General features: G+C 37.7%; 1 long non-coding RNA gene across 1 annotated transcript in view; it reads right to left on the minus strand.

The window, feature by feature from the left end:
- Positions 1-557: 557 nt before the first annotated feature.
- The window catches only part of LOC135226136 (uncharacterized), a 93,700-nt gene continuing 70,209 nt past the window's right edge, over positions 558-24,048 (minus strand). Inside the window, exon 3 of the long non-coding RNA XR_010317179.1 lies at positions 558-891. This is a non-coding gene — a long non-coding RNA (uncharacterized LOC135226136). The remainder of the gene's footprint in view (positions 892-24,048) is intronic.

Here is a 24,048-nt window from a genome sequence, read left to right on the forward strand (position 1 = left end):
GAAGGGACGCTGCAAAGAACCTTAAGTAATGCCTACAGTGCACTTGCATGAGATGTACTGACGGACCCCTCTGGGTGTCTTGCTTTCATACTCTTCTGAAGAAGGCGGCTATCTTTAAGCTTTTGGAAAACTGACTTGGTAAACTTGTTTAGAAATCATATACTTTTTCAGAGCTTAACCCCCACAGTCCCTATGCTACAAAAAGGACAGGCATACAAAAATAAGCCTAAATCTGGCTACTTACAGCTAAAGACAAATGAGGCATCTGATGAAAAGAGAAGGCTAATGGGTTGGTATACATTTGACTTATACATATGAAATTTTCGTACCTTGTTTTCAATGAATGTATCTCTTATATCCTGCAAAGGTTTCTGTGCCAATAAAAAAAATACATAAAAATATATAGCTACTCACTGGCCCGTGCTGACTCTTTATGCACATGTACACTTCCACTTCCGAAGCTCTCTGTGACGATTATCAATGACTTAAAAGATATTAACAACCACTTTATTGAAGACAAGTCTGTCTACCGTTCAAATGCTACATAAATGCCTCTTGTAATGTCTTTACTGTCAAGGTCGTTAGTGGTTGGTGAGCGGCATTGGCTGGCACTCTTGACCAATGTAGTTAAGAGGCCTTAAAACTCTCATAAAATATGTTTATTGATTGACTGATTTATTTATTAAGTGCAATGGTAATAAATATCTTCTTTGATGACTCCCCAACGAAAACTATTTGGGCCAGAAACATTGCATGGAAGAGGTTAAAGAGAGGTTGGACTTGATCACGAATTTCCAGTAGACATTTGTGAGTAACTGACGGAAGTTTCGGAGAAACAGGCTGTTTACGTGTGTACAGAGTCGTCTTTCATTGCCTTAAAGTGTTCCGCTCCTATGAGAGAGAGAGAGAGAGAGAGATTTTTTATTCTAATACTAAACGTCGACAAACTGTCAAACCATGTTGTAAACTTTTGAGATGAATCTCACCCCACTCTCTATTCCACTTACACACACACACACACGAGCGGGGGGGGGGGGGGGGGGGGTTTGGCCAACAGGTCCGCAGAGGAGCACTTAAAAGATTTACCGAATGACCATCTTTTGTGTGTGTAACAAGCCTGCATCGCCACTTAAAACAAACTGACGTACTTTTATAAAACAGCATATTAAAGCCTTAGCCTGAAGTGTATGATTACTGGTTCTCCTAAATGAATTTTAACCTTCAGTTTCATCTGTAACAAAACCCAAAAGACAACACGCAAGACTAATGAAATAATATTGGTAAAGAACAGAAGCCATCTAAGTAATTTGGTCACCATCAGCATTACAATTTGACAGCCTAATTAAACGATCCACTTGAGTCCAAACCATGAGAGCCTGAGTTTCTTAATTAAGTTCATAATAACAACGTATTTGTGGATAATTACCTACACATACTTGTTGGACGCGAGTCAGCATTTGTTTACCTATGTGAGATTTACTCCCTCATGTTAAATTAAGAAGACTATGACAGTTCTCCCTTGTAAAGGGTTGTTCCGAAAAGCGAAAGTGGGCCGTTTATGATGTTTCCTCTCTTACGTGGAGAACTTACTTAAGTTTCAAATTCTTCATGTTAACTTCTTTACGTTATTCATACCTCTTTTATATTAACTTCCTTGCATTATTCATACTTCCTTTATATTAACTTCCTTGCATTATTCATATTCTTCTATACTTCCTTGCATTATTCATACCTCCTTTATATAAACTTCCTTGCATTATTCATACTTCCTTTATATTAACTTCCTTGCATTATTCATACTTCCTTTATATTAACTTCCTTGCATTATTCATACCTCCTTTAAATTAACTTCCTTGCATTATTCATACTTCCTTTATATTAACTTCCTTGCATTTTCATACCTTCTTTATATCAACATCCTTGCATTATTCATACCTCTTTGATATTAACTTCTTCCAGAGTGACTCCTTCCTTTACATTCAACTTCTTCAAAGCCCTACTTACACTGCCCCTCCCCCTTTATATCCTACGTATCCTCCCTACTTCCTGAATCCACTTGGTCCTTCTTTTATTTTCGGAGGCGTGAGGTAAGTGATGTGTAAGGCCGGGTTGAAAATGATTTATTAATAGTTGTGGTAAGGGCTTGTGGTAAGTACATACCGCCACTTCCTCTGAGGCCCCGGGGCTAATAGCGGCTTCCAAATAGGAATAGGAGGAATAAGGAAGAAATGGGGGAGAAAGAAGAACTTGGGGAAAGAAAGGGATAAAACGATATTTTTGATCGACATTAAATCCAATCTTGACAGTGGGTCGCGGTGCATGGACAGAATAAGTTAGTGTAGAACGAAGGATAGACAACCAGAGAGATAGACGTAAAGATAAGAGGTAAACACAGACAAAACGACAAGATACGACGTTATCTGTTACGTGCTCAGAAGCAGTTAGGTTTAGGGTTTCTGTCCTAGCGTGTGGTACGTCACGTGACGTTGACGGGACAAGTAATGGTAGCGAGAAAGTAAACGTACCAATACCAGTATCGTCACTGCAGGCAGCAAACGACAGCAATGTCTGTGATACCCGTAATTAAAAGACAAAAATAAATTATCTGAAAACCGTAGTAAAAAAAAAAAAAAATTAAAAAGCGGGGGCCTGTAAAGGCCTACAAAGTTGGTTCAGCGCTGGCCCTATGTACAGAACAAAAATAAATAACATGTCAGTGTTGCCAGGTACTTGTTTCTTCAAAAGATTTCTCTTTGTTTCACGACTCTCCCTAAGCTATTTCAAACAACTAATACTGAAGCTATTCACGATTCACTATATACTTCCCCTAATATCTAATTCTGTAAGTGCTAATTTGTGTAATTTTCCATTAAAAACAAAAACCGTTAACAGAAGCCGCAGTCATCCAAAACAATCTTCGATTCCAGTCCATTGGCAGAGTATCAATTTGCTGTTGCAATTATAATTTTCATTTTTCAATATCAGATTTAAAGACAAGACGCTCGAGAACACGCTTGTGGGAGACGACCAACTAGCTATCCAGTTGAATCCGGCGAGATTCAGCCTTTTTTAGAGAGAGAGAGAGAGAGAGAGAGAGAGAGAGAGAGAGATAAATCTCTTAATCAGAAACAGATGATCTAGAAAAGATGTGACGAAAAAAACTTCTCTTAAACCAACTGTCTCGAATGCAAATCAGTCAAATACAACGCAAAAGGTAATATCTCTCCACAAAAGTTAAAAGGTTCCAGAAAATATATGACAGAAACAACTCTTATCAGACAAACTGCCTAAGATTCAAATCCAGTCCAAAAAATAACACAATCTCAAGAAACCCGACCAAAACACAAAGGCTACACTGCCTTACAAAGCGTCGACATGAACTTCGACATGAACTTCCCTCCCTGGTCGTCGAGGTTCCAGGATCTTACAACTTCCGCCATTCCCCTCACTATGACGGGCGTACTCAATGACCCAGGCTGTTGTTAAACCTGATGATTCACATGTAATCAGTCAATTCCTTCACTGCAAAATTGCAGAGCAGTCTTCCAGCCCGTGCAATGGACTCAGACGTTAACGCTGACGTCGAGGAATTAAAGAAGTGATTCAGGGCTGAATTGCTTCATTTCATTCATTCGTTATTTATCTGCACATTGCTCCGAGCCTCTTGGCAATGTAACTGCGTGTTCGTTCTTATTGTTTTGTGCAAGCTCCCATTAATCAATGAAGGTGTAATAATGCTGAGGTGTATGTATGTATGTACATACAATGAAGGCAGGGGAAGCACACCAACAGGTCAAGGAACTCATATTTATTAAGTTGCAACGTTTCGAAGCCAACCAGCAGGCCTCATTTTCAAGCTAAAAAGTAACAATATCTAATTAGTACAATAAAATTAAGCTACAATATTAAAATACACAATGTAAAGTACAATAAAACCATCACAGTTAAAAACGCAAATAAGGAACAACCGTTGAGTGTGAAGACAGAGGAAGGGTTTAGAGAAACCTCCGCCTCTTTAATATATATGTACATATATATGTGTGTGTATATATATATATATATATTATATATATATATATATACATATACACACATATACATACATATATATATATATATATATATATATATATATATATATATAATATACATATACATATATATATCTGTATATCCTCCGTTCTACACTGCCCCACGCCTCCGAAAAAAAAAGGACCAAGTGGGTTCAGGAAGTAGAGGAGAATACGTTGGATATAAAGAAGGAGGGTTAATGTCTATAATAAACTGAAAAGAGCAGAGGCTGGTTTGCAAACGCAAGAAGAAACACATTCTCACTGTTACGCAGCAATAACATCTCTTGTTTCTCTGCTGATTAGGAAAATATTCCATGAACGTTTCCTCAGTGAATGTAGTAAGTCGTGAAAAACACACCGGACTTTTTCAGATGATGAACCTACTTCATATGGAACAAGCCCATGGGGGTCACTGGCTTGAAATTCAAGCTTCCAAACAATATGATGTTCCTTAGAAAGCAGTAACGGAAGGTAACAGGAAGAATAGAAAAAAAGAGGATCACTAATTAAAAAAGAAGAGCCTAAAAGTCAAGGCACGAGAATAAATAAATAAGAAATCTCCACTTATAAATGTGCAGTCTTTTACGACCGTTTACTGGCGGGTTTAGAAAGTCGTAAAGTTCTCTTACAAGACATTGGATTTACATTGAATTTATTGCTTTGGGCTGTGGTCCCATTGCAAATTGGCTCCGACTCGAACATTAAATAGTGTATCACAGAGAACTACATATTGTATCACTAAACCTTCCCTGTCTGGATAAATCGTAAATTCACATTAAAGCACTCCTAAACTGTATAATTGCATAAATTTTCTTGCAATAATAATAATAATAATAATAATAATAATAATAATAACATACTACCGTGGATTTACTTTCCCATTTTATTGACTCATGTGATTATGAATTTTCTTCGAATAATACTAATAATCATCATCGGGTGTAGAACTGCTTAAACGCATAAGCTACCTGAGAATCCCGTTCTAATATTCTTTCACAACAATAATAACTTTCAGGGACCACTTCTATTTAGTGGATAATTGTCCATAAAATATTCTGAACAAGCAATTTAGGTATCTTCGTCAGATTCCGAAACAGAGCAAAACCGTAACGAATCCTCTTTTCCGTCTATGAATAACTTTTTTTTTTTTTTTTATGACAGATATGGTTATGTACTAAAGACATTCTAAAACAAATAAAAACTACAAGGATGAAGGAATAAACTACAACTTCTTCGACATAAAAATATACAAAAGCACCATAAAAATGACCCGTTCAGCTTTTCAAAGATGTGGAATATCAACCTGCTTCAGTGAGCTGGTTATGATTTTGTATTCTTATGCCCTAGGAATAGTATGTGGCGCTGATTTATGGAATTAAGGCTGTCGAGCCAAGCACTGGGGGGCTTTCGCATTCAGTGCTTAAGATGGTGAAAAGGGAGTTCGAGTGGCTGGACAACAAGATAGGGAGTTCCAGAAAATAGACTAGATGAAGTACAGGGATTAAAGATGGAACTAGGAGAAAAACCCACAGTTTCCATAAAAGTTAATAGTTAACGAGGTAAAAGAGCAAGACGGAAGAGAGGAAGTGGGAATGAGTAGTAGTAAAGGAGTCTAGAGTGGGTGCAGCTAGGGGCCTAAAGGACCCCATACACTGAACGATTGTCTGAACGACTGTTTGTATTGTTCGCAAAAACACTGTGTATGGGCTTGTCTGAATGCAAAAGTGGGCGGAGCTTCGTGTCTGAATGATCTCAGCGGAATCTGTCACGACCAGGTTGCTGGCTTGAGACTCAGGTCTGTCATACACAGATCGTTCAATGTAAGGGTTTGTCTGCCGATATAACGCGTCTCTTCTAGAGATGATGCCATGTCTTCTCGAGACAAAATCTTTGTTCAGACTGAAATCGGTGCGGAGATCGTTCATAGTGTCTGAATAGTGTGTGTGTGGGTCGATAACGACAATCGTTCAGACAGTCGTTCTATGGGGCCTTAAGGGAGGCTGTAACCACCCTTTTAGTTATTATTGTCTACTACGTGACGGTGTCAACTGTAAGACCCAGATCTACTCACATGAGAACTGTGAGAAGGGAGGCTGAGCAGGTTCGAATCCCGGCTGGAGGTTATTTTTCACATTCATTTACTTTCCTATTTCAAGATTTTAGGGAACAGAAATACCCACAAACATTGAGGAATATGTAATTATGAAATTACCGTGAATGTGAATAACAATGTGTGTATGCAAATTATCCTGTTTCATAACTAGACAGTCTATTCTAACTGAGCTTATGGCAATTCACACATTACGAATTACAACGGCATATTCTGTAAAAATATATGCATAGATATCTTCCTTTTATTACCGACATAATGTACTTCTTTTCTGGCAACTAAATTAATCACTTTCAAGCGTATTTCCATTCATGAAACTTCCTCTGTTCATTCATACATTTCGTATTTTCGCTCATGAAACTACGATGGTTACACCTTTATGTTCCAACATTGTGTAAAATCAAGATACAATAGAGGGCTGAGTTTCCATAACATGTATATATATATATATATATAATATATATATATATATATATATATATATATATATTTCAAATCAAACAAGCCTCAAACAGACACAACAAAGAATACTTGCACTGTTTGTTGCGTCTTTGTTTGTTTGGGCATGCATTTACATGAGGCTGCACAAGCGCCCTTGAAAATTCCAACGACCACTAGTTTTTACGTTGTGAAATAACAAGTCATTGCAAGCCAACAAAGTCCATTTCAACATCAGACAGAATTATACCCGAAATGTGGCTCAAATGACCTGCGTTTCTCTGAAAAATCGTCTGCCCCAAATCAAAAACATCAGTAAGCCATCAAGAAAATTGTGAGAAAAAAGAAAAAAACTAGAAGGTACATATTTTATAGCTGGTCGGAAGGCCACTCACCCATCCCTTAAAAACCTGCTTACACATTCACTGAATATCTCACACGCTTGTTGGGTATGAAAGTTATGATGAAAACATTCCGATAAATATTCAAGTCTCTTCTTACTACACAAACGCGTGCTCGAGCGCGCGCACACACACCCACATATTATGTATGTATGTATGTGTGTATGTGTGTGTGTATATATATATATATATATATATATATATATATATATATAATATGAATAACTTGATCACGAAGTATATAAAACGTGATGCTATGTATAAATAAAGGTTTTTTTGCCACGAAGGAAAAAAATGAAAAAGCGAGATAGCCGAGTACTTTCGGTCCTATTCGGACCCTTTACTGAGGCATACAAAAATACACTGTCTAAAATTAACACACTAGTGTCTTCTTCGGATCAAGAAAAACACGTTCAACCGAAAAATAATTGATAAAAAATAATTAAGATGAAAATTATAGGCATGAAACGAATGTAGAGAAATGAATGATAGTGAATGAAAAGTGAAATCAAAGTAAAAAATTTTACTCCGATCAAAAAATACGCGAAATATTTATTATCAGTTAAAAAGTTAAAAGTTAAGTATATCTTAGTTTTACCAGACCACTGAGCTGATTAACAGCTCTCCTAGGACTGGCCAGAAGGATTAGATATTTTTACGGGGCTTGGAACCAATTGGTCACCTAGCAACGGGACCTACAGCTTATTGTGGGATCCGAACCACACTATATCGAGAAATGAATTTCTATCACCAGAAATAAATTCCTCTCATCCCGCGTTGGCAGAGCCGGGAATCGAACTTCGGACCACCGGATTGGCAGCCAAGCGCGGAAACCACTCGTCCAGCGAGGAACTAAAAGTTCAAGATATCCGCACACAGACAGGAAGACTTGCCTTTCTAATTTTACACACGTCATAATCTTGCAGCATTACAATACGTATATAGGGTAAGTCCGGGATAGATGGCCATAGTTTTTTCAACCCCCCAAAAGTACTACTCTTTCTGTCAATATTTCCAAAACAAAATCACAGCCGTTTCTTCAACGCATAAGCTTGCCATAGCATAAATGGTAACCTTTAGATATGTCATTAAGTATCCATAATACTTAATTTTTAAAATCTGTTCGTGGGCCATCTGTCCCGAGGTGTCCGGGAGAGATGGCCACAGATTTGTGGGATAGTTGGCCACACCATTATTTTAAGTTAGATGGCAAACGTCTAAATATAAATATGATAATTAAGGGGATATACAGTATACCTAGACTCACGACTATTAAAAAGTACTTTAATGCCAGTTGTATCCTTATTGCATGATATAAATTAAAACAGATGTAGGCCTACTTAGACAGAACAAAAATGAAAATAGAACGGTATTCCTTATAATAGAGCACATCAGTGTTTGCATAATTCAGTGAAAACATAATTAAGAGCAAATGGAAAAGTATCAAACAGAACAAACTTAAACAAAACAAATAATGAAAATTTAGTTTTTAAATTTTAATTTTATTTTTAGTTATGATTTTGCTACATGACTGGCACACATAGTATAGGATGTGCATGTTTCATGAAGCCATCTCTTCATTATCCAAGCCTAGTGAACAACTTGGTCCCATCAATCCTTTTGCTGCACTGCCAGTTTTCAATCTTCGTCCCAGTGTCTTTCGTGGTAGACTAAATAACTTTGATGCTTGACGCACAGATATACCCTTTTTGGTGGCTTCAGTAGCATCTTGCAGCCCCTTCTCACTCCATTTCCCACGAGTACTATGTACTTATTTGGCATCTGAAAAAAGGGAAACACATATCTGCATTTTTCTACAAAAATAACTTTTCGAGGATGGCCATCTCTCCCATTTTTAAGGGAGAGATGGACATACCACACAAACAGCGATGTTTGACTTTGTACCACTTCATATGAGGCAGGTATGTACAGAGAACACCAACTTGCTTATTGTGATATGTTTCAGAGGTCAAGCTCACTGAAATATATAATCTTTTAGCATTTGTGCAATGACAACAAAAATTATTCTCAGTAAGAGAACAGATTTTATCTAAAATACTCACAATTGCGAGGTTTTTTTATGGTTTTTCGACATCAACCGTCCATGTCAACAGTGCACTCACTACTGAGAGAGCGGCAGATCCATCTGGTGAATAATGTAGGAATTACATCGATGGGCCATCTCTCCCGCATGGCCATCTATCCCGGAATTACCCTATGTATTTATATATTAAAAGAATACAGTGATGTGTTAGTGAATTACGCGATATCAGCTTTTCTGGCTTGGAGACAGAGAGCACCTAGAGATAGCCTTCTTGGAAACGAAGGAATTTGATGTGTGTGCATTGTTGGGCTGATGGTTGTTTGTACTGCTGTCATATATATATATATATATATATATATATATATATATATATATATATATATATATATGTGTGTGTGTGTGTGTGTGTGTGTGTGTGTGTGTGTGTGTGTTAATAAACTGTGTATAGTATATGTTTACATGTATATATGTACATAGCTAGCTATATATATATATATATATATATATATATATATATATATATATATATATATATATATATACACATGTGGTCACATGTGCGGGTTAACGTAACCTCCACAATATCTCTATTTCGGCCAAAGTACGACTGCCGTTGTCCCACTATCATCAGGAAACCTTTCGAGGTCGTCAGAGAGTTAATAACGCCCTTGGCGAGAATCTCACTCGTCCTTTTTCTCATAATCGGGGACCAAGCCTACAAACTACTTTGCTGTTGTTGTTGTGGTTCTTGTTGTTGTGGTTCTTGTTGTTGCTGTGGGGGGGGCAGGAAAGGTCTATGGAAGATACTAAAAAGGTCTGAAAAAGGAGTATCGTGTTGAGTTAATGATACAGAAATTCTAGGATAGGATCCTTATGACTTCTATATTAGAGAGAAAATGTCAAAAATAAATAATGTGCATGTTAAACAGTAAAGAAAAATTATTTCTAATAAAATAGAGCGCATTTATTTCAATTTCCCTTGGTGAAACATGGCTCTATTTGACCATAGATTTTAGCATGTTTTAATCTGCATGAGAAACTAGGACTATAATGTTTACAACTTATGTGTGAAGGGAAAGTCTTGAATGCGTCTGGAGTAAGCTGGCGGTCGGATCACGCCTTGTTATAATTTCTCAAAGACCTCGGCGACCATCATTCTCTGAGTAACAAAAGTTGGACTATTGGTGAACTAAGTAGCACCTACCGCAACAGCGAAATCGGTAGTGGCAATACTGATAGCAGCGGCGGTAAATTAAGTCATCGTGGTAATACAATTTTTTTTCTAAGAGCATTTTTACCGGAGTTAAAGAAACTCTTCTAGTGCTGGCCCAAAAAATGAGTTACTAATTTTATTTGTAATATGTACTATAGTAGATTCCCATCACCCGTGCATCCGATGTCTAGGCCAGTCCCTTACGACGTTCCTGATTGCCCGTTAATAAGCCAATCACAGGGCTGGAAACTCTCAGTCTCTCGAAAGAGTTCACATAGGCAGGACGTATGTTCCAAATCTCCTGAGGGATACTTTTGAAAGACGTATCCCTCAGGAAAGGTGGAACATACATTCTACCTATGTGTACTCTCGAGAGGGACTGAGAGTTTCCAGCCCTGTGATTGGCTTATCAACAGCCAATCAGGGGCATCGTAAGGGACTGGCCTAGACATCGGCTGCACGGTTGATGTGAATCTACTATAATACCAAATTAGATTTTAATGAAGATATTGCTGTGCTATAAAAATGTTAGATTTGTTTCAAGAGAAAATTGTTTATTTTCGGCTAAAATTTCTTTCACTGAGTGGTTTTTAAAAAAACAAGTTTCTTGGGCGCTGATATTTCTGGCATTCCGTTAAAATGTGCTTTTTAGATATCAGAAGCGCTCGCTGGAAAGGGTGCCAGGAAAGATCGTAAACCGTGAAGAGCTTTCTTCAAGATTTGATCTGAGTAACAGAGATACTTGCGTTTATAACAATAGTAGTAGCAACTGTAGCAAAAGCTGTGAGATCATAGTTCACTTTAATGGTAACAGTCAGGTAGAAGTTTTTTTTATAAGTACCATCACTACCAGATATGCTGGAAGTCAAGCATGAAAGTGGTGCGTGACCACACCGGGTTACCGACCACAAACTATACAGAAAATATAGGTATAAGTTAAAATAATAAAACAATTGTTACTGATCTGTCGGTTTTACCTTGACAGTCCCCAATACATCTCGTTACATAATTAATTGCCAAATTCAGTTCTCTGATTGTGTTTAATGAAAACGAGATGCTGGGAATTTGGATTATTTGAAATTTATCCAGTGGGTCACATAATTCGACTTCCTAAACCAGGCTTGTAACCACTCGGGGATTTAATTTTGAATACTGTTTGAATATTGGAACCCAGCTTCGTCCATCCCATTACAAAAACTGCTCTCTCATTTGGTGTACTTTAATACTAGATACCTTTCCTTGATGGCATTTTGGTCAAACGTAGTTCGTCTGGTCAGTGACTCTGCACTTAACCCACCTCTCTCTCTCTCTCTCTCTCTCTCTCTCTCTCTTCCCCTACATTCTTCCATCCTTTCTTAATCGGTCTACAACCTACTATGATGTTAAAAAGGGGGTATAATTATTAAGACTGAAGCGAAACCCTGCCGGCCAACGCTATCAGAGTTGAGATTTTGATGTTAGTGATTCAGCTAATGTATTTCATCCCTTTTAAGAACAAAGTCCCACAGGATTTTTATTAGATTTTCCCTCCATCGCTTTCTCCAACATCAGTACCATCCCTCTTTTCAAATGGTGCTCCTCATCTTACTAGCAGACTAACTTTTTCATCATTCCTACGTTTGCAATTTTCTTAACTGGTAGTTTATCTGTAGAAAAATATGGAAGTAAGCAACATTCACAGATCAATGTAACAACTGTAGCTATGCTCTCTCTCTCTCTCTCTCTCTCTCTCTCTCTCTCTCTCTCTCTCTCTCTCTCTCTGGCCGTTCCATAAACATTCTTCATTGACATTGCAATGCAATACCCATGAGAAGGAAACATTCCTGCTTATAACAAATGACTGCTTGACAGTTACTGATGCGCATGGCAGTCCAGATGTCTACACAATCGCATACGATATTCTGGCCGAGGAAATTAATGGCTTACATCAAGCTGTCGGCCGACGATTATGACATTAGTCATGTCATTAATGACAGGAGACAAATGGACGGGTATTCTCGGTTACATGACAAATCATGGGCACCGCCTGCTGATCGCTAGGATATTGTAACTACCCCCAGGATGTGCAAGGCTGCGATTTAGTTCCAAGTATTCTCTCGCAGCTCTATATAAGATATTCATATATATATAGATATATCTATCTATATATATATATATATATATATATATATATATATATATATATATATATATATATATATATATATATATATATATCACACATACATATGTACATGCATATATATATATAAATAATATATAATAATATAATTATATATTATATCTATATATATGTATATATATATATATATATATATGTATATTATATATATATATATATATATAATATTATATATATATACATATATATAATCGAAGGGGCGTTAAGGTCGAACTTCAAGCTCTAACCAATAAATGTTTCTTTCGGAAACTGATAGAAACTAGAAATCAATAGTGAAAGTCTCAATAGATATTAAATGGCAATTCGAATGACACATCAAGATAATATTATGAATAGTTCACCCGCATAAAACATACTATTAAGTTATAAAAAACGCCGAGTGTTTATTTATAAATATACATTTCTACGCAAGTTAATGAACAGAACGTCACTTACAACTGATAGTAGTATTATCACGTTGCCAAGAGCTATAAATGACCTTCACCTTTACCTTTCTAGAACGTCTCTAATGATCAAATATTAATTTGTATGCTCATAAAAGGCAACGTACTCTACTGAACAGTAAATAAAAACAAGTAAAAAATGCTCTAAAGCTTCATCAGCGCAATCGAGTTTTCTGTACAGCGTATAATGCTGTAAGAAACTCTCCAACCACGGCCAGGTGGGTGGCCTTTGTTGTTGTGCCAGACGCACGATCATGGCTAAATTTATCCTTAAATACAGTAAAAACTACTGAGGATAGCAGGCTGCAATTTGGTGTGTTTGATGATTGGAGGGTGGATGATCAACATACCAATTTCCAGCCCTCTAGCCTCTGTCTCGATTGGCTGCTCCAGGACGGAGGGCTACAATAGACTTCTAATTCATCGCAGCATCCTACCACACTTACACGCCGTCTGGCGTAAGACCGGCTATATCAATCCCATGAATAAAGAGAAGGAAGATCAAAGGGAACGAAAACCCGAGAAATTCTAAGAGAGGGGCTCATGTGGTCTGGCCTTGTTATGAGAAGAGAAGAGTTGGGAGGCGGTTTATAGATGCAGCCTCTTGAAGACTGAAATGGCGTTTCAGAAACATGAGGAGGCAAAGGATGAGATGAATGAAAATGAAAGAGAGAGGGACATAAACACTTGACTGCTAATGATGAAGAAAATAATGAGTTAGATGATATTGCAAAGCTCGGCCTTCCTGCGTCAGACACATTACTGAAACTTGCAGGCCACTTGACTGACTGAATGGCACATTCTGGTCATACACTAACTTATCAGAATATCTCGCAAAAGAAAAAAACCGCCTGTACCTGAAAATATTCAGAGAGCGCATACACTCGCCAGTTCCAAAGGTTACTATTAAGAGCACAAATTCATGTCCAGTACATCCTTCTAGATGCCCTGATAAGCATGGACTCCTTCTCGCCCGAAGATATTGTTAACTTTGATCAAATATATGGACGGGGAGCACATTGGAATACAGAATTTAGGCCAAAGGACAAGGGCTGGAACCTTTGAGGTCATTCATCGTTGAAAGGGAAATCGACAGTAAGGTTTGAAAGGTAAAGCAGTAGGAAAGCCTCGCAGTTGCAATATGAAGCAATTGTTAGAGAGGATGGAAATTCAGATGGGAGAAAAATAAAATACCGAAAATCCGCTTCCAGAGATCCATCTCAGGATTCCATTCATCTTCCTTAGCAAAGAGTCAGCACCTCAAACCAATCCACTAAAATCGAGCGAGCCCCTTTCGAGCTTCCTTGTGGACAGGTAGGCATACAAACAAAAACAAAACTGACTACGTAATGACCCACAAGACCAAAATAGATCGCAGTAAAAAAAGTCATTACTTTTCCTCCTTAAACTAGTCAACTGTTGTTCATTTCTCTGTTGCACCATGCATTTGAAAGCCCAAAGACTTTGTATTTTATTCTCTCTCTCTCTCTCTCTCTCTCTCTCTCTCTCTCTCTCTCTCTCTCTCTCTCGTATTTGGCGATGAATATCATGCAGTGATGAGATAATGAATCAACAACCAATTCAGTTAACAGTTCAATATGCATATAAATATTATATATATATATATATATATACATATATATATATATATATATATATATATATATATATATATATATATATATATATATATATATATATATTGTGTGTGTGTGTGTGTGGTGCAAGTTTACCTGCATACGAAAAAAAAAGTGCGTCGAATCGAGAGTAGTGTGCAACAAAACCCACCTGTTTGTATGTCGTTGGAGGAGGGTCAAAACCACCATAAAGTCATATACGATATCAATCAATCAAGCCGTTATCAGAGGCAGTCACATGTTCTCACATAATTATCATAATCATGCGCATCTTCCATCATCATCACCCTATTCATCACTATTACCGTCACCAGTCTCTTTTGTAACATAATCATCCACACTGAAACATTCATCAGCATCTTCCTTATTATCTTTTGCTCCATCATTCTCCCAAGAGAAGGATTCACTTGGTCCTTACGAACGTTCTCTCTCTCTCTCTCTCTCTCTCTTCTCTCCTCTTCCTCTCCTCTCTCTCGTTTCTCATCTCTCCCCTCTCCTCCTCCTCCTTTTCCTGTTTCCGATTCCATCCGTTCGACTCGGGCCTTGTCTAACTTGCGAGCAGCGGATCTTCTTCGACCGGTTCTTCTTCTTTCATCTCCCCATACGAATTTATTTCATAAATTCCATTTCTATATTCAAATATTTATCTCCCTGTGCCTCGTCATATTTATTATTCCTTGCCTGTCAAAAATTCTTATTTTATTGTCTGTCCTCTATCTTCGAATAAGAATGCATAACACTTTACGTTTATCAATTTCAACTTTCATGACCAAGGTTTTTTTTTATTCCTCATAATAAGTAATATTATTTATTTCATCTTAACCCTTTCTTTTTGTTCGCTTTCATGTTCCAAAACACATCATCCAGATACTTCATTTTCTTTGTAAATAGTTATTAGTTAACATTCCCGTTTTATGGAGCAAGATTAACCTATTTCCATAGAAGAATCACTGATAAAATCTAAACGTTTCGTGGAGACAAATTTACGCGTTCCCATAAGATCGGGTGAATCCTTTAATTGATTGTAATCTTTCTGTCATTGAATGGAGCTGGATAAATCGTTCGTCAAGAGTATTAATGAACTCCAGGGATTAACCTCAAAACTAAATGCCAATTTTGTCAGTAGACTTCTTTCAATGCCAACTGTACTCCTCTTCACTGAATGAAGTTTTAGAACCTTCAAGTCCTTAAAAAAGTGCAACGTGAAATTATGCAGTCTTTTAAGCTTGGTAACATTTACATTATTATGGTGTGACTTCATTGTTTCCTTTCAGTAACTCACTAGAATATTTACACCATGCGAAAGGATTTTTTAAAGGAATCCACTAGGGAACTAAAGAGAATACACCATGTAATCTCATAATCTCTCTTCCTCGCCATTTTAACACATATAATGTAAACTCTTCTTGGAAACTATTTATCTCTTACAATAAAGACTCTTTCTGAACACAATTCCACGAGATTCTCTCCGGTTTTATTCATTTGAAGAACTACATTCCTACAACTTTTTTTTTTAATCTCTTCCTCTTTTGCTATCTTATGCATTCAAATCACTTAGCTCCACAACACACACAGACACACACACACGCAGAAACTTCAGCACCCACACTATATGTAGTATATATATATATATATATATGTGTGTGTGTGTGTGTGTGTGTGTGTGTGTGTGTGTGTGTGTGTGTATATATATATATATATATATATATATATATATATATATATTATATATATATATGTTAAAGTCCTCCTGGGTATCTATAGGCTCGTAGGCCCAGCACTGACTTCCAGTTTAATTGGCTAGACCCACTGTCTAACAACCCAGCCCAATGGCTGGTACCTGTTTTCCTACTCATCCTCTAGAGATTTCTGACCACTAGGTTGACGGGCCATTGGGTTTTTGCAACGACGATATCCCTAACCCGACAGTGAGAGAAGGGATTTGAACTCCAGTCCTCTCAACTGGTAGGTAAGAATCTAACCACTGCACACCACAGCGCATATATATATATATATATATATATATATATATATATATATATATATATATATAATATAAATGGACGTATGAATATGTGTGTATGTATGTGCCACATGCACTTTGACACTCAATGAGCAATTTCAACCAAACTTGACATAGATATGTATAACTTAGCATCTGAGTAAGAATACTGTGGGGGTAAGACATCACTGGCACCAAAGGGGGTGGGGGAAGGGTGGGAAAGGGGTGAAAATAAAAAATAACTAAAAACGACAGATATCAGTGTCTAATCTATAGTTTTTGAGGTCACTGAGATTAACTGTGACACTTCCTTCAAGTCCAAGTTCAGCCCCAATATGGAAAGGGGTTGAAAAGGCTGGGAAGGGGGTGACTGACGTAAAAATAACCGAAAACGACATGTATTAGTGTCTAACCCATGGTTTTTGAGGTTGCCGAGATGAATAGTGACACTCCTAATGCCCCTCAAGTCCAAGTTCAGCTCTGATAGGGAGGGGGGTGGAAAGGGGTGGGAACAGGGGGTGACATGTAAAACTAACTGAAAACAACAGATATTAGTGTCTAATCCATAGTTTTTGAGGTCGCTGAAATGGATAGTGACATTTTCGATGCCATTTAAGCCCAAGTTTAGCCCCGATAGGACGTAGGGTGCAAAGGGGGTGGAAAAAGGTGACGTAAAAAATAAATGAAAACATCAGATGTTAGTGTCTTATATAAAGTTTTCAAGGTTGCTGAGATGAACAGTGACACTCCCAATGTCTCTTAAGTCCAAGTTCAGCCCCGATAGGAAGAGGTGTAGAGAAGGTGGAGACATCAAATGATAACTGAAAACTACAGATATTAGCGTCTAATCCGTATCTTTTGAGGTCGTTGAGACAAATAATGACATTCGCTTTAAGTCCAAGTTCAGCCCTGATAGGAAGGGGGGTGTTAAGAGGTGAATAATAAAATGTAAAAAACGATGGATATTAGTGTCTAAGCCATAGTTTTTAATCCCGGTGCACTACAAGTCCAAGTTCAGCCCCAATAGGAGAGAGAGAGAGAGAGAGAGAGAGAGAGAGAGAGAGAGAGAGAGAGAGAGAGAGAGAGAGTATCGGCTATCATTTAGTTCTCCCAGGCAGCACTGGGTTTGTCAACTAGTATATATATATATATAATATATATATATATATATATATATATATGTCTGTGTATATATATATATATATATATATATATATATATATATATATATATATATATATATATATATATATATATATATATATAAGCATTAAGCCAAAAATGTCATCAATATCCAATTCGCTCTACTTCGGAAATAATATGTTTTCATATATGTTAATCGAAGGGGGAATTTCTTAGTTGATAAGAAGTTTGTGGTCACATGGGCTCAAACCAAGGAACACAAGAACTCACGACGTACAATTGATGCCTTAACCCGTACGGCCATCAGGTCAACATAACTGAAAATATATCATTTTCGAGGTAGAACAAATTAGATATCAAAAGACATTTGTAGTGTAATGCTTATATATGAATCATATATCATAAATATATATATAATTATATAAATATGGCATGTAAAGCTTAAATGTCTGTAATACAACGTCATTTAACCATAACATATCTTCTTACCCCTCACTGGACTCTAGTGACAGAATGAAATAGAAAAAGTCTACAGCATATATACAATATATATATATATATATATATATATATATATATATATATATATATATACATATAATTAACAGCATGTAAAGTTTATGTGTGTATGATTCGCATGCATAGGTACATAGATTATGCTAAAGTATATGTTACCACAGTAGGTCTTATTACCCTCACTGGCCTCTACTGACAATAAAATAGAAAAAGTCTACAACAGTTAAAGTCTGACCATTGTATAACACTTAAACTCTCTCTCTCTCTCTCTCTCTCTCTCTCTCTCTCTCTCTCTCTCTCTCTCTGTGTGTATATATATATATATATATATATATATATATATATATATATATACATATGTATGTATGTGTGTGTGTGTGAGTGTGTGTGCACATGAACGGGCGCACGCGCACTTGTTTATGTGTGTGTGTGTGTGCGTTGTATATACATGTTAGCTATCTGGCGGTGACTCACCCTACCATTATTTCATCATCTGCACTTCGTCATCATTAACACTAAATAAAAAAAATATACTATTACTCATTCTAATATGTAAACAACAATTGCTACTACTACTATTCTCCCTAGGAGTCAGTCTCATGACAACGTGCTATATGAGAGAGAGAGAGAGAGAGAGAGAGAGAGAGAGAGAGAGAGAGAGAGAGAATGTTCTAAAAATGCAAATATTTGCTTGACAATGATATGTGTCTCTTGCGGCATCTTATTACGTGTGAAATTTACTGTTACTATGCCTGGCCTGCGAAGGCGTTTAGTTCCTATGCATCCTTTGGCTCTCTGTTTACAACTGCACATTTCTGCTCTGCGTTCCCCGTGCAGAGCGTTTTTGTCCGAAGGTCATCCTTGGGAAGAGCAGCAGAAGAAGCAGCTTGTTGCGACAGCCCGAGGGGTTTCCCGCGAAGTCGAATCGAATTTTCATGAACTCGTGAATGCTTCGTGTGTGTCAGGTTGTTCCTTCATTCATCGGCAGCCTTACTTACGTACATTCCCTCAACCTCACCCGGCTCCCCCCTTCCCAAACAATGTTCTTGACCGCTTAAGGAGGAGGAGGAGGAGGAGGAGGAGGAGACTCGTACAACGAGCAAATTGCGCCGCCGGTTTGCAATGATTTCAGCAGAAGCAACGTCTCCTCCGTCTATCTCCGTTTCCTGTCCGGCCACCACTTCTCGGTTTTTGCGGCTTGCAGGACAGCTGGAAAAGTTATTTGTCATCTCCATGATACAAATGATGTTTATGGATATGAATGTCAACGTTTTGTCCGCTGCCGGAGTTCGGTGGCTTCCACGTCTGGCTTCCGACAGCCGACGGACGGTGCGAGCACATCTCGTGGTGTTATTTCTATCAAGGTTCTTGGTCTTTATAGTTGCTGATTTGCGTTCTAAAATCAGCGCGTGAATTTGAGAGGTTACATCACACACCAACTTTGATTTGCTGTGCAATGGAAGCTTCGTTTCCACGTGGTCGAGCTCAAGATCCCATAGTCGTCGGGGAGTAGGGCCATAAATAAGTCTGGCGCGCACGAGTGCTTATTCTTGGATCTCAAGGCCTGAAGGACAAATGTCAGTGTCCTTTTCACGGACATGCCTGCATTGTTTATGAAGATGATCATAAGTGTTTACTTTGTACATGAAGTACTTCTTTCTTTTGGTTCATTTTCATCTCAAAAAAATCTTTCTTATATAGCAGTTTTTTTTTATCAATACACCTTAAGAGATTCCATGGCCATGTTTAAAGTTATTACATTTTTGTATTATTTTTTTTATTTTTTATTTGACAACAATTCTTTGGATGCAGAGTTTTCGTCTGATTTTACGGCCCATGTGATATCGAGGGCCACTTTTCTTAATGTTCATCTGCGGCAGTTGGTAAACCTCACTTTTTTTCTGTATAGAAAGAAAAAAAGAAAGAAAGAAAAGCGCAGATGTTTAGGATGGTTACGACATGTGAAAGAGCTGCTGAGAGTTGTAAAAAGAAAAAGAGAGAGAAAAAAAAGGCAAACTAAAACTGCTTGCTTCTGTCTTCAGGAACTTGAAGCAAGAGACACACACACACACGTGTCAAAGATAATAAAGAGGATCCTCCTTTATAAAGTAAGAACACGTTGGAAACCTAGACGGATGGGCTAGGATTTAAATCATCTAGGCAAAAACTAGGGTAACAACACATGGAGAGTTGAAGCAATGCAAAAGATTGAAAGAGGAACGAAAGAGGGCTTTTTACACGAATATCATCTTATGGATGATAAAAAGGTCTTCTGGAGGGAGGGAGGGAGGGAGGGAGGGGGTTAAAGAGATGGTTGTCGTTCTTGTTCTCTTGGAGAATAAAATTTAATGTTCAAAGATCAACATTTTATATAACATGCTACAGAATGTTTCCTTGTAGAAATTACTGTAATGAAGGCAAATTCAGATAAGTGACAAAAAATAGCGTACTGTTCACAGATTACTATTTTATATTTTATATGTCACAGAATTCTTCCTAAGAGAACTTACTGTAATGAAGGTAAATTCAGTTAAGTGACCAAAAGTAAATAACGTAATAAAGGTATGAAAACACGCCAGAAAAAAAAAACTGGAAAATGAATGCTCATGGTGAATGGAAGGATAATCTATGCAAAAGGATAACATGAAAAATCAAAGGGAAAAGGATAGAAAAGGTAGGGGCACAGGCCAAGTAGAAAAATGCGCGTATATGGAAACAATAAAATGCAATCATATGTGTGTGTGTGTGTGTGTGTGTATTGTAGATCTTGTCATTAAGAGAATGAATAATGTCAAAGATTTGCAAGAATTAAAAATTCGTCCCTCGTAGGTAACGACAGATTATAAACAAATTAGGAAACGGGTGAGTAACGCCTCTGGGTCCACTTCAGTGAGCGGACGACGGGAGAGACCTTTCCTAAGCCCAGAAAACACCTGAACGAGCACAACTGTCATTAGAATAAACATACATTTCCGTATTACAAGCTCATAACACGCAGAAAGAGGCGCGGAGGTAGAACCGTCAAAATGCAGTCAGTAGTAGTAGTAGTAGCAGCAGCCTTGGCATACCAGCGCTAACCTTGGGCAGTATGACAGGACACATGGCCTCTTTTCGGGGCACAATCACATGCCCCTTTTTAGGGCGGAGAAGGAAAAGAGCATTGCCACACCAGCAGCAGCAACAGCAAGTCATTTGAGACTCGGGTATCGCTGGGAAGGATTGCGTTTCCGCGCCCGGTTACTGTAGTAGCCTCGATGAAAGCATCTAACCACAGTAGGATTGTCAATCTGTTTAGCTAAAGTTACCGTTCAAGTATTGAAAGTGAATGAGGCGATTCCCACTTGTTTTGCAGAAGAGTCCCGCGTCAGATTTTTGCCGGGGGACGGACGGGGGGGTGCGTGAGGGATTCGCCTTCCAAAACTACTCGACTGGGGGAACAAGGGGGGGATGGGGGACGAAAGACAGGAAATAATGTTCAAGATTTACTTAAGAAGGAACACATAACATATTCAACTTATCTTTATAAGTAAAGTGTTGAGTTCTTTTAAAATAGGCGACCAGTTCAGGTCCTTTTTCTGTTGTTTACAATGAAATATTTAAAGCTTTACTGTACTAAATGCAAAAGAAAAAAGCAGAAGAGGCAAACTTTCTTGTATAGGACGTGTAGAATTTAGACAATCTCTACAACATTAGTTATTATATTCTATATAAAAAGACGAGTGTTTAACCCAGAATTCCATTGTTCGCGTCTTTCAGGAGTGAATATGTGAGTCTAAAATTAAATTCCTTAAAAAAACACGAATAAATAAATGACTCTTAGTACTGGAGCATCTTCCCGTAGACATATACACCGAATAAAATAACTACAAGTTCAATTATGTTCAAGATGTGCTGTCCTGTTCCCTCTCCCTTAAAAACACAAAGACTTAACCACTTCCTTCAACTATGACCTCCCGCTATTACTGACCTAAAAACTTACTTTACTTTTATCAGACACGATCTCATTTCATATCTAAGATCATCAACTGCTCTATTTTCAGATGGCAAAAAAACCGAAGGTCTCCCGTACCCAACACCTCTCTCCTGTTGGAAATCATGATACCCTAAGGGACTTCCTTGACCACACCCAGACCCCTCTTTTTTTTTTTTTTTTTTTTTTTTTTTTTTTTCAAACGTGAAGGTGTAATTACCGAAGCTTCAACATACATTTTGCCAAACTCGTGGCTCTTCATACATTCTTTGTCCAACCTCTGCTGATAAAGTGGTTTCGTTTTTTTTTTATTATAATTATAGTTCGCCAAATTTCAAGAATTTCGTTTTCCTTGCGAACTGCATATATTCATGCCATAAGGCCTTGTTATCCTCTCCCCTATACACTGAAGTCTCATTATAACAGACTTAAAGCCACTAAGCCATCTTGTTGTTAAGCTTCCAAATATCACCTCAGTGTATTTAGTACTCCTGATCTTTTTAATCAACTCACACTTCGTTCGCCGATGAAAATGTTCCCCCACCCCACCCCCCTTGAGTATTCTTATAATTTTCTTACATCTGTGAACTCTACTTTAACATCTCCCGGTGAGTTCAGAATTCCTGATAAGTGTTTCACTAATTAAGAACCAAGATATTGGCTGTTGGTTGCGAATTGGACTCCATTTGTGTAGTTTCAACCTCGCCGGGTAAGTCTTGGTTGATTTTTCCCCAGGATCAGTCAACCACAGGATGAGAATGAATTCAGATATGTCATTCATTCGAACCCGGATTCATACTGAGAACATGCGTGAATTCAGGTGAAGACACATCACAAGAACTTTTGGGAAGTTACTTCGGGAAGTTCCCTAGATTGAGGTCTGGTATGAAGTTTCCGCTGGACTTAATATTTGAGCTAAGATATGAAATTGGTAGGGGAAAAAAAAAAAGCAATACTGTAAATCATTACCTAAAGCATAAATTCCTTGTGTGTTTTCAGCAATATTTCAGGAGGAGGAGACACATACAAGGGGCATTTCAATTATTCAATTATTCAGAGTCAGTACCAACTTTCATGACGCGTATGAGACAAGCCAAGGGAAAGTCGGTTATTTTTTGAAAATTGTATTCGGAGGTAAAATATTTCCATCACTGCTGACGTAAAAGGTTTTTTTTTACTGCAATGTGGCTTTTGCTGTCTCCGCCTATTCAAAAATATTTTTTGTCCCCCAGCCCGGCCCTCGAAAAAATTTTTTGGGGAAAATTTCTGAGTAAAACAAAAGTCCTACTAATTAACAGACACATTTCTCCTCAGCCTCACACCATTTGGTTGAAACGTCACGATAATAAAATCCACTCCATAATGCAATCCAAAAACAACAATGCACATGACATTTACGGAAACATATAGTAAAAAATCAAAGTTGCTTTCTATTTTATTTCAGTGGAAAACGATAAAATCAAATGGCACCAAAAATGTCATCCACAGCAGTCCTTTGTCTCACAAAGACAAACATCAAAGTACGGGACACAGCTGTCCCACATTACTAGCGACAAATACATTAATGAAAAAGACAAACATTAAAACTTTTCTCTCTTGCATTAAACGCAATTTAAACTAGCGAATACAATAAGTCATTCGCTTAAGTAAGAGAGCGAAAAAAAAAACGTAAGGCCCTCCACCCAAACAGCTACATACAAAACAAAAACTCCTCCGCAACCGGGCTCGATGAAGACTTAAACCACTGTCTGTACAACTTAGCAGCTTTAACTTAGCAGCTTGAAGAGAGAGAGAGAGAGAGAGAGAGAGAGAGAGAGAGAGAGAGAGAGAGAGAGAGAAAACGGCGGTGATTTATGCCAGCAAAGCATCACAGATC

This window comes from Macrobrachium nipponense, chromosome 20 (assembly GCF_015104395.2).
Source record: "Macrobrachium nipponense isolate FS-2020 chromosome 20, ASM1510439v2, whole genome shotgun sequence".
Lineage (NCBI taxonomy): Eukaryota > Metazoa > Arthropoda > Malacostraca > Decapoda > Palaemonidae > Macrobrachium > Macrobrachium nipponense.